This window comes from Scyliorhinus torazame, unplaced genomic scaffold (assembly GCF_047496885.1).
Source record: "Scyliorhinus torazame isolate Kashiwa2021f unplaced genomic scaffold, sScyTor2.1 scaffold_63, whole genome shotgun sequence".
NCBI classification, from domain to species: Eukaryota; Metazoa; Chordata; class Chondrichthyes; order Carcharhiniformes; family Scyliorhinidae; genus Scyliorhinus; species Scyliorhinus torazame.
The window spans coordinates 985,849-997,642 of NW_027307790.1; positions in this window are offsets into that span (position 1 = coordinate 985,849).

Below are 11,794 nucleotides of genomic sequence, written 5' to 3' on the forward strand. Positions count from 1 at the left end.
CAGCACTTCAGTGCTCCCCACAGTCTGCACTACCAGTGCTCCACACTACAGCCAGTTGCCCCCCATCATACACAGCCAGCATTGCCAGTGCTCCTCCCACCCCCAAAGCCAGCAATGCCAGTGCTCTCCATCCAACCATGCCAGTTCTCTCCCCACCCACTACAGCCAGCGCTGCCAGTACTCTCCACTGACAGCAATTCCAGTGCTCCCCGCACCCGCCCACAGCCAGCACTCCACCACCCCAAATACAGCACTGCCTTGCTCTTCCCGCCCCCCCAAAACCAGCACTGCCAATGCCCCCCTCCACAGCGAGCGCTGCCACTGAGCCCCACAGCCAGCACTGCCAGTGCACTCCCCAGACAGCACTGCCAGAGCTCCCACAACACCCCCACAGTGAGCACTGCCAGTGCTCCCTCCACCACCGACTGCCAGCCATGCCAGTTCTCCCGCACAGCCAGTACTGCCAGTGCTCCCCAACCCCCACTGCCAGTGCTATCCCCACAGCCAGTACTGCCAGTGCTCCCACGCATCCACAACCAGCACTTCCAGTGCTCTCCAAACAGCCAGCTCTGCCAGTGCCCACTACCCAGCACCTTAGCCAGCACTGCCAATGCTCATTCCCCCCACAGCTAGCTCTGCCCGTGCCCCCCACAGCCAGCCCTGCCAGTGCCCTCACCACAGTCAACACTGCCAGTGCTACCCCCTCCACAGCCAGAGCTGCCAGTGACCACCGCAGCCGGCACTGCCATTGCTCTCCCCACAGCCAGCAATTCCAGTGCTCCCCATCAAAGCCAGCACTGCCAGTGCTCCCACACACAGCCAGCAATGCCAGTTCTCCCCCCACCCCCTACAGCCAGCGCTGCCAGTGCTCCCCACAGCCAGCAATTCCAGTGCTCCCCATTCCCCCACAGCCAACACGGCCAGTGCTATCCCCACAGCCAGCAATTCCAGTGCTCACCATCAAAGCCAGCACTGCCATTGCTCCCCCACAGCCAGCATTGCCAGTGAGCCCCACAGCCAGCACTCCCAGTGCACTCCCCAGACAGCACTGCCAGAGCTCCCACAACACCCACACAGTGCTCAACCCCGAACCCAGCACTGCCAGTGTTCCCATCAATGCCAGCACTGTCAGTGCACCCCACAGCCAGCACTGCCAGTGCTCCCCACGCATCCACAGCCAGCCCTGCCAGTGCTCCCCACGCCCCCACAAGCCAACACTTCCACTGTTCCCCAACAGCCAGCGATGCCAGTGCTCCCATCCCCACAGACAGCCCTGCCAGTGCTCCCCACGCATCCACAGCCAGCCCTGCCAATGCTCCCATCAAAGCCAGTACTGCCAGTGCACCCCACTGACAGCAATTCCAGTGCTCCCCGCACCGGCCCACAGCCGGCACTGCCAGTGCTCCTCACGGCCCCACGGCCAGCACCTCCAGTGCTCCCCTTAGCCAGCACTGCCAATGCTCATGCCCCCCACAGCCAGCAATACCAGTGCTCCCCACAGCCAGCTATGCCAGTGCCCCCCACAGCCAGTCCTGCCAGTGCGCTCACCATAGTCAGCACTGCCAGTGCTACCCCCTCCACAGCCAGAGCTGCCAGTGACCCCCACGGCCGGCACTGCCAGTGCTCTCCCCACAGCCAGCAATTCCAGTGCTCCCCATCAAAGCCAGCACTGCCGGTGCTCCCCCAACACCCCACAGCCAGCACTTCCCCCACCCCCACTGCCAGTGCTCCCCAACCCCCACTGCCAGTGCTCACCATCCCTGCCAGTGCGCTCACCACAGTCAACACTGCCAGTGCTACCCCCTCCACAGCCAGCGCTGCCAGTGACACCCACAGCCCGCACTGCCTGTGCTCTCCCCACAGCCAGCAATTCCAATGCTCCCCATCAAAGCCAGCACTGCCAGTGGTTCCCACAGCCTGCACTGCCAGTGCTCCCCTGCCAGCATTGCCAGTGGTCCCCCGACAGACAGCACTGCCGATGCTCCTCACTCCCCCCCCCCCCACAGTCAGCACTGCCAGTGCTACCCCCTCCACAGACAGCGCTGCCAGGGACCGCCCAGCCAGCACTGCCAGTGCTCTCCCCACTCCCAGTCAGCATTGCCAGTGCTCCCACCCACCCACAGCAAGCGCTGCCAGTGCTCCCCAATCCCCCCACAGCCAGTACTGCCAGTTGTTTCCCCACCACCCACAGTCAGCACTGCCAGTGCTCCCATCAAAGCCAGTACTGCCAGTGCACCCCCACTCCCCCTCAGCCAGCACTGCCAATGCTCCCCATCCCCACAGCCAGCTCTGTCCGTGCCCCCCACAGCCAGCCCTTCCAGTGCTCCCCATCAAAGCCAGCGCTCCCACACACAGCCAGTACTGCCAGTGCTCCTCCCACTCCCAACAGCCAGCAATGCCAGTTCTCCCCCCACCCCCTACAGCCAGCGCTGCCAGTGCTCCCCCAACAGCCAGCGATGCCAGTGCCCCCACAGCCAGTGCTACCCCCTCCACAGGCAGCGCTGCCAGTGACCCACTCGGCCGGCACTCCAGTGCTCTCCCCACAGCCAGCAATTCCAGTGCTCCCCATCAAAGCCAGTGCCCCCCCCAAAGCCACACTGCCAGTGCTCCTAAGCCCCAAAGCCAGCAATGCCAGTGCTCTCCATCCAACCATGCCAGTTCTCCCCCACCCCCTACAGCCAGCGCTACCCTCTAACAGCAATTCCAGTGCTCCCCGCACCCGCCCACAGCCAGTGCTCCCCACCCCCAAAGCCAGCACTGTCCTCCCACCCCCCCAAAAACCAGCACTGCCAGTGCTCCTCACTCTTCCCACAGTCAGCACTGCCAGTGCTCCCTCCGCAGCCAGCGCTGCCAGTGAGCCTCACAGCCAGCACTGCCAGTGCACTCCCCAGACAGCACTGCCAGATCTCACACAACACCCCCACAGTGCTCAACCCCGAACCCAGCACTGCCAGTGCTCCCCCAACAGCCAGCACTGCCAGTGCTCATGCCCCCACAGCCAGCACTGCCAGTGCGCTCACCACAGTCAGCACTGCCAGTGCTACCCCCTCCACAGCCAGCGCTGCCAGTGACCCCCACGGCCCGCACTGCCAGTGCTCTCCCCACAGCCAGCAATTCCAGTGCTCCCCATCAAAGCCAGTGCTCCCACACACAGCCAGTACTGCCAGTGCTGCCTCACTCCCCCACAGCCAGCACTGCCAATGCTCCCCATCCCACAACCAGCACTGCCAGTGCTACCCCCTCCACAGTCAGCGCTGCCAGGGACCACCACAGCCGGCACTGCCAGTGCTCTCCACACAGCCAGAAATTCCAGTGCTTCCCATCAAAGCCAGCACTGCCAGTGCTCCCACACACAGCCAGTGCTCCCTTACCCCCACGCACAGCCAGCACTGCCAATGCTCCCCATCCCACAGCCAGTCCTGCCAGTGCTCACCATCCCCCACATCCAGCACTGCCAGTGCTCTCCTCACAGCCAGCAATTCCAGTGCCTCCCATCAAAGCCAGCACTGCCAGTGCTCCCCCGCAGTCAGCACTGTCAGTACTCTCCACAGCCTCTGCAATAGTAATCTGTGGCCACACACTCCGCTATGTAGTTGTGAGGCTGGAGATGGGCCGGGTCCAGTGCCCCACATGGAGGCTGGACACAGCCCTCCTCACCAACAGGGTGTTTTGTGAGATAATGTCACAGGCCATCGACGGTATGTAACCAGAATGGGGAGAACTCACCCTCCCCATTCTGGGAGGCACTGATGGCAGGAAATAATAGCGTACAGGACACTCAGGGACAGGAACGAAAGGGCGGCTCTGCAACAGCTGGCCCACTCCATACTGGAGGTGGATCAGCGATACTCCGCAGCCCTGACCCTGGAATCACTGGCGGAGAGGAAGATGCTACAAATGGACTTTGACCTGCTCACCACTGGGAAAGTAGTGAACCAACTCTGCCAGACACGGGGGACCTTCCATGAACATGGGGCCAAGGCTAGCCACCTGCTGGCTCACCAGGTGAGATGGACCCTTCCTCCCACGATGGCAGAGGCCTCAATATCACTGATCCCAAAAAGGGACAAAGATCCGATGGAGTACGGGTCACAAAGACCCATCTCACTCCTAAACATTGATGCCAAAGTTCTGGCGAAGGCCCTGTTGAGGTGACTGCAGAGGTAGTCCATAAGACCATAAGACATAGGAGCGGAAGTAAGGCCATTCGGCCAATCGAGTCCACTCCGCCATTCAATCATGGCTGATTTCAACTCCATTTACCCGCTCTCTCTCCATAGCCCTTAATTCCTCGAGAAATCAAGAATTTATCAACTTCTGTCTTAAAGACACTCAACATCCCGGCCTCCACCGCCCTCTGTGGCAATGAATTCCACAGACCCACCACTCTCTGGCTGAAGAAATCTCTCCTCATCTCTGTTCTGAAGTGACTCCCTTTTATTCTAAGGCTGTGCCCCCAGGTCCTAGTCTCCCCTGCTAATGGAAACAACTTCCCTACATCCACCCTATCTAAGCCATTCATTATCTTGTAAGTTTCTATTAGATCTCCCCTCAACCTCCTAAACTCCAATGAATATAATCCCAGGATCCTCAGACGTTCATCGTATGTTAGGCCTACCATTCCTGGGATCATCCGTGTGAATCTCCGCTGGACCCGCTCCAGTGCCAGTATGTCCTTCCTGAGGTGTGGGGCCCAAAATTGCTCACAGTATTCTAAATGGGGCCTAACTAATGCTTTATAAAGCTTCAGAAGTACATCCCTGCTTTTATATTCCAAGCCTCTTGAGATAAATGACAACATTGCATTTGCTTTCTTAATTACGGACTCAACCTGCAAGTTTACCTTTAGAGAATCCTGGACTAGGACTCCCAAGTCCCTTTGCACTTCAGCATTATGAATTTTGTCACCGTTTAGAAAATAGTCCACGCCTCTATTCTTTTTTCCGAAGTGCAAGACCTCGCACTTGCCCACGTTGAATTTCATCAGCCATATCTTGGACCATTCTCCTAAACTGTCTAAATCTTTCTGCAGCCTCCCCACCTCCTCCATACTACCTGCCCCTCCACCTATCTTTGTATCATCGGCAAACTTAGCCAGAATGCCCCCAGTCCCGTCATCTAGATCGTTAATATATAAAGAGAACAGCTGTGGCCCCAACACTGAACCCTGCGGGACACCACTCGTCACCGGGTGCCATTCCGAAAAAGAACCTTTTATCCCAACTCTCTGCCTTCTGCCTGACAGCCAATCGTCAATCCATGTTAGTACCTTGCCTCGAATACCATGGGTTCATATTTTACTCAGCAGTCTCCCGTGAGGCACCTTATCAAAGGCCTTTTGGAAGTCAAGATAGATAACATCCATTGGCTCTCCTTGGTCTAACCTATTTGTTATCTCTTCAAAGAACACTAACAGGTTTGTCAGGCACAACCTCCCCTTACTAAATCCATGCTGACTTGTCCTAATCTGACCCCGCACTTCCAAGAATTTAGAAATCTCATCCTTAACAATGGATTCTAGAATCTTGCCAACAACCGAGGTTAGGCTAATTGGCCTATAATTTTCCATCTTTTTCCTTGTTCCCTTCTTGAACAGGGGGGTTACAACAGCGATTTTCCAATCCTCTGGGACTTTCCCGGACTCCAGTGACTTTTGAAAGATCATAATTAATGCCTCCACTATTTCTTCAGCTATCTCCTTTAGAACTCTAGGATGTAGTCCATCTGGGCCCAGAGATTTATCAATTTTTAGACCTCTTAGTTTCTCTTGCACTTTCTGCTTTGTGAACTCTGCCCCCTGACTCTCCGGAATTGGTGGGATATTACTCATGTCTTCTACTGTGAAGACTGACGCAAAGTACTTATTCAGTTCCTCAGCTATTTCCTTGTCTCCCATCACAAAATTACCAGCGTCATTTTGGAGCGGCCCAATGTCAACTTTTGCCTCCCGTTTGTTTTTAATGTATTTAAAGAAACTTTTACTATCATTCCTAATGTTACTGGCTAGCCTACCTTCATATTTGATCCTCTCTTTCCTTATTTCTCTCTTTGTTATCCTCTGTTTGTTTTTGTAGCCTTCCCAATCTTCTGACTTCCCACTACTCTTTGCCACATTATAGGCTTTCTCTTTTGCTTTGGTGCATTCCCTAAGTTCCTTTGTCAGCCATGGCTGCCTAATCCCCCCTCTGATAACCTTTCTTTTCTTTGGGATGAACCTCTGTACTGTGTCCTCAATTACTCCCAGAAACTCCTGCCATTGCTGTTCTACTGTCTTTCCCAGTAGGCTCTGCTCCCAGTCGATTTTCGTCAGTTCCTCCCTCATGCCCCTGTAGTTACCTTTATTTAACTGTAACACCTTTACACCTGATTCTACCTTCTTTCTTTCAAATTGGAGATTGAATTCTACCATATTATGATCACTGCCTCCTAAGTGCTCCCTTACTTTAAGATCTTGAATCAAGTCTGGCTCATTACATAACACTAAGTCCAGAATGGCCTGTTCCCTTGTGGGCTCCACCAAAAAGCCCTCCTGTAAACATTCAATGAATTCCCTTTCCTTGGGTCCACTGGCAGCATTATTTACCCAGTCCACCTGCATATTGAAGTCCCCCATGATCACTGTGACCTTGCCTTTCTGACATGCACTTCCTATTTTGTGGTGCATTTTGTGCCCCTGGTCCTGACCACTGTTAGGAGGCCTGTACATAACTCCCATTACGGTTTTTTTGCCGTTGTGGTTCCTCAACTCTACCCACACAGACTCCACATCATCTGACCCTATGTCATTTAGTGCTATTGATTTAATTTCATTCCTAATTAACAAGGCAACCCCGCTCCCTCTGCCCACCTCCCTGTCTTTTCGATAGGTTGTGAATCCCTGGATGTTTAAATGCCAGTCCTGAACCCCCTGCAACCATGTCTCTGTGATGCCTACCACATCATACCTGCCAGTCACAATCTGGGCCACAAGCTCATCTACCTTGTTCCGTACACTGCGCGCATTTAAATATAGCACCTTTAATTCTCTATTGACCGTCCCTTTTTGTTTTCTTAGTGTGGTGGACCTTGGTTTACTGAGCCTTTCCATACACTGTCATATTTTGTGGGATGGGGACAATCGTAACCACTCTTGAGTTTTGTCTTTTCGTGCTTTTTTGTATTCCTAAGCAGCTACGCTTCCCACTGATTACTTCACCTCTTGGTTCCCTGACTTTCCCTTCCCCCCCCAATCTTTAGTTTAAAGTCCTATTGACCACCCTATTTATTCTTCACGCCAGAACACTGGTCCCAGCTCGGTTCAGGTGGAGACCATCCCAACGGTATAGGTCCCCCCTGTCCCAAAACTGATGCCAGTGTCCCATGAAAAGGAACCCCTCTTTCCCACACCACTCTTTCAGCCACGTGTTAACTTCCTTTATTCTTGCCTCCCTATGCCAATTTGCACGTGGCTCGGGCAGTAATCTGGAGATTATGACCCTTGAGGACCTGTTTTTTTAATTTGAATCCTAGCTCTTTATAATCTCTAAACAGGTCCTCTTTCCTAGACTTGCCTATGTTGTTGGTACCGACATGGACCACAACAACTGGATCCTCCCCCTCCCTCTCCAGTATCCTTTCAAGCCGGTCAGAGATGTCCCGCACCCTAGCACCGGGCAGGCAACATACCATGCGGGACTCTTTATCCGGCTCACAAAGGATACTATCTATCCCCCTGATAATAGAATCCCCTACAACTACAACTTGCCTATTTACTCCCTCCCCTTGAATGGCCTGCTGAACCATGGTGCCTTGGTCAGCTGACTCATCCTTCCTGCAACCCTGTTCGCCATCCACACAGGGAGCAAGTGCCTCGTACCTGTTGGACAGAGTCAAGGGCTGAGGCTCCTGAGTTCCTGACTGCTGGTTCCCTTTACCTGCCTGACTTGCAGTCACACCCTGCTGTCCCTGGCCACTGGCAGGATTTAAACTACTTACTCTGACAGGTGTGACTGCCTCCTGAAACAGTGTCCAGGTAAGTCTCCCCCTCCCGGATGTGCCTCAGTGTTTGAAGCTCAGACTCCAGCTCATCAACTCTGAGCCGGAGCTCTTCGAGCAGCCAACACTTACTGCAGATGTGGTCGCTGCAGCTCGCAATGGGATCTGCCAGCTCCCACATCAAGCAGCTCAAGCACATCACCTGACCAGCCATCACTAATTAATTAATTAGTTTAATTTAAGTTTGAGTTTAGCTGTGTTTTTTAAAAAATTTGGGGCAGATTTGCTATCAACCAATCAGATCACAGCTTCCCTCTGACGTCACTTTTGGGGAAAAAACTGGAAAACAGGAAGTTTCCGTTAGGTTTTTACACTCACAGAGACTGCTGCTCCTCCTCCGAACGGCTCCCGAAATTAGGCCCGAAGAAAGAGAGAGAACAAAACAGTAGGGAAAAAGCACCTTCTCCCACTCTGCACCGAATTACCTCACTGCACCAAATTACTAAATTCTCACTGTCTGTGTCTCACTCACTCAGGCTGTGACTCCTTGACCCGCGCAATGCTTACTAATGTGCGCTTTCTGTCTGTCTTTTATACAGACTTTAGGATGACTCACACTAAAACTTCAAAGAGAAGAAAACAATGTGTACCTTTGTGCCCCTTAACAGGCCTCAGGTGACTGCCAGATAACTGCCTCTCAGCAATTAGGGTCGCAGAGGATCAGATGGGCATTGTCAAGGGCAGGCCACTAACGACAAATATCAGACACCTGCTGATCATGATTATCACCCCACCCGGGCGGGGAGGGGACACCAGAAACGATCATCTCCTTGGACATAGACAAGGCCTTAGTCAGAGTCGAATGGAGGTTCCTCATGCAGGCACTGGAACGTTTTGGGTGGGCCCAGGGTCACCTCATGAGTGAAATTACTGTACAGCATTCCCATGGAGTGCGTATGGATGAACATCACCAGCTCTGAATACATTTGGCAGCACAGAGACACTTGACAGGTATGCCCGTTGTCTCCACTTCTATTTGCCCCGGCAATCGAGCCATTGGCCATTACTCTCAGATCAGTGAAGGGGTGGAGAGCCAATTTGAGGGGAGACAAGGAGCACAGAGTCTCATTCTACAAGGATGACCTGCTCCTCGAAGTCTCGAACCCCCAAGCTAGCATAGGAAGAACGGAACTTCTAACGGAGTTCGCAGCCTTCTTCGGTTACTAACTCAACCTCAAACCACCTCCGGGTTCCGTTCCAAGATAAAGCTCCCCTCTAATTTCCAGTGTCTGAATCTGGAACTCTTTCGCTTGCTTTTTCCTCTCCCTCTATTTCCAACCTTATTTCCATCTCCATTTTGTTTCCTTTTTCTTTCATCTCCATTTCTTTTTCTATTCTTTTTCATTCCCTTTCATGCTCGAACTGCAACCGAATTTTCCCAGCTCAATATCCCCACCAGAAAATGTCCTTGCTGCTACACTAATTTGTGGGCTCTCCTCTGTTTCTAACATCTCTTTCAAATTTAAATCTTGAGGAATCACAAAAGAACAATACAGCACAGGAACAGACCCTTCGGCACTCCAAGCCTGCGCCGACCATGTTACCCCCCTAAACTAACACCAGATGCACTTACGGAGTCCATATCCTTCCATTCCCACCCTATTCATATATTTATTTAGATGCACCTTAAATGCCGCTATCGTACCTGCTCCCACCACCTCCCCAGGCAGCACGGTCCATATATTTACCACCCTCTGTGTAAAATATTTGCCTCGCACATCTGTTCCCCATGCACTTTAAACCTTTGTCCCCCAGTACTTGACTCTCCTACACTAGGAAAGAGCATATGTCGAAGGTAATCTGCCTACTGAGGTAATATGGGCCGAAGTTAGAAATAGGAAAGGAGCGGTCACATTGTTAGGAGTTTTCTATAGGCCCCCAAATAGTAATAGAGATGTGGAGGAAGAAATTGCAAAACAGATTATGGATAGGTATGGAGGTCTCAGGGTAGTTGTCATGGGCGACTTTAACTTTCCAAATATTGATTGGAACTTCTATACGTCGAACAGTTCAGATGGGGCAATTTTTGTACAGTGTGTGCAGGAGTGTTTCCTGACACAGTATGTGGATAGGCTGACAAGGGGGGGGGGGGACATTGGATTTGGTACTGGGTAATGAACCGAGCCAAGTGTTAGATTTGTTTGCGGGAGAGCACTTTGGAGATAGTGACCACAATTCAGTGTCTTTCACTATTGCAATGGAGAGGGATAGGGCCATACGGCAGGGCAAGGTTTATAATTGGGGGAGGGGTAATTATGATGCGATTAGGCAAGAATTAGGGAGCGTAAGATGGGAACAGAAACTGTCAGGGAAAGGCACAAATGAAAAGTGGAGCTTGTTCAAGGAACAAATACTGCGTGTCCTTGATCGGTGTGTCCCTGTCAGGCAGGGAGGAAATGGCCGTGTGAGGGAACCATTGTTCACAAAAGAGGTTTAATGTCTTGTCAAGAGGAAAAAGGAAGAGTATGTAAGGATGAGAAAACAAGGTTCAGTAGGGTCGCTTGAGTAATGAACCAGGCCAGGTGTTGGATTTGGAGGTAGGAGAGCACTTTGGGGACAGTGACCACAATTCGGTGACGTTTACGTTAATGATGGAAAGGGATAAGTGGAGAAGTAGGCTGCAAGTGTTGGGCACACTGGATAAGTGGAGCTTGTTCAAGGATCAGCTACTGCATGTTCTTGATAAGTATGTACCGGTCAGGCAGGGAGGAAGGCGTTGAGCGAGGGAACCGTGGTTTACCAAGGAAGTGGAATCTCTTGTTAAGAGGAAGAAGGAGGCCTATGTGAAGATGAGGCGTGAAGTTTCAGTTGGGGCGATGGATAGTTACAAGGTAGCGAGGAAGGATCTAAAGAGAGAGCGAAGACGAGCAAGGAGGGGACATGAGAAGTATTTGGCAGGTAGGATCAAGGAAAACCCAAAAGCTTTCTATAGGTATGTCAGGAATAAGCGAATGACTAGGGAAAGAGTAGAACCAGTCAAGGACAGGGATGGGAAATTGTGTGTGGAGTCTGAAGAGATAGGCGAGATACTAAATGAATATTTATCGTCAGTATTCACTCAGGAAAAATATAATGTTGTGGAGGAGAATGCTGAGCCCCAGGCTAATAGAATAGATGGCATTGAGGTACGTAGGGAAGAGGTGTTGGCAATTCTGGACAGGCTGAAAATAGATAAGTCCCCGGGACCTGATGGGATTTATCCTAGGATTCTCTGGGAGGCCAGGGAACAGATTGCTGGACCTTTGGCTTTGATTTTTATGTCATCATTGGCTACAGGAATAGTGCCAGAGGACTGGAGGATAGCAAATGTGGTCCCTTTGTTCAAAAAGGGGAGCAGAGACAACCCCGGTAACTATAGACCGGTGAGCCTCACGTCTGTAGTGGGTAAAGTCTTGGAGGGGATTATAAGAGACAAGATTTAGAATCATCTAGATAGGAATAATATGATCAGGGATAGTCAGCATGGCTGTGTGAAGGGTAGGCCATGCCTCACAAACCTTATTGAGTTCTTTGAGAAGGTGACTGAACAGGTAGATGAGGGTAGAGCAGTTGATGTGGTGTATATGGATTTCAGCAAAGCGTTTGATAAGGTTCACCACGGTAGGCTATTGCAGAAAATACGGAGGCTGGGGATTGAGGGTGATTTAGAGATGTGGATCAGAAATTGGCTAGCTGAAAGAAGACAGAGGGTGGTGGTTGATGGGAAATGTTCAGAATGGAGTTCAGTCACAAGTGGAGTACCACAAGGATCTGTTCTGGG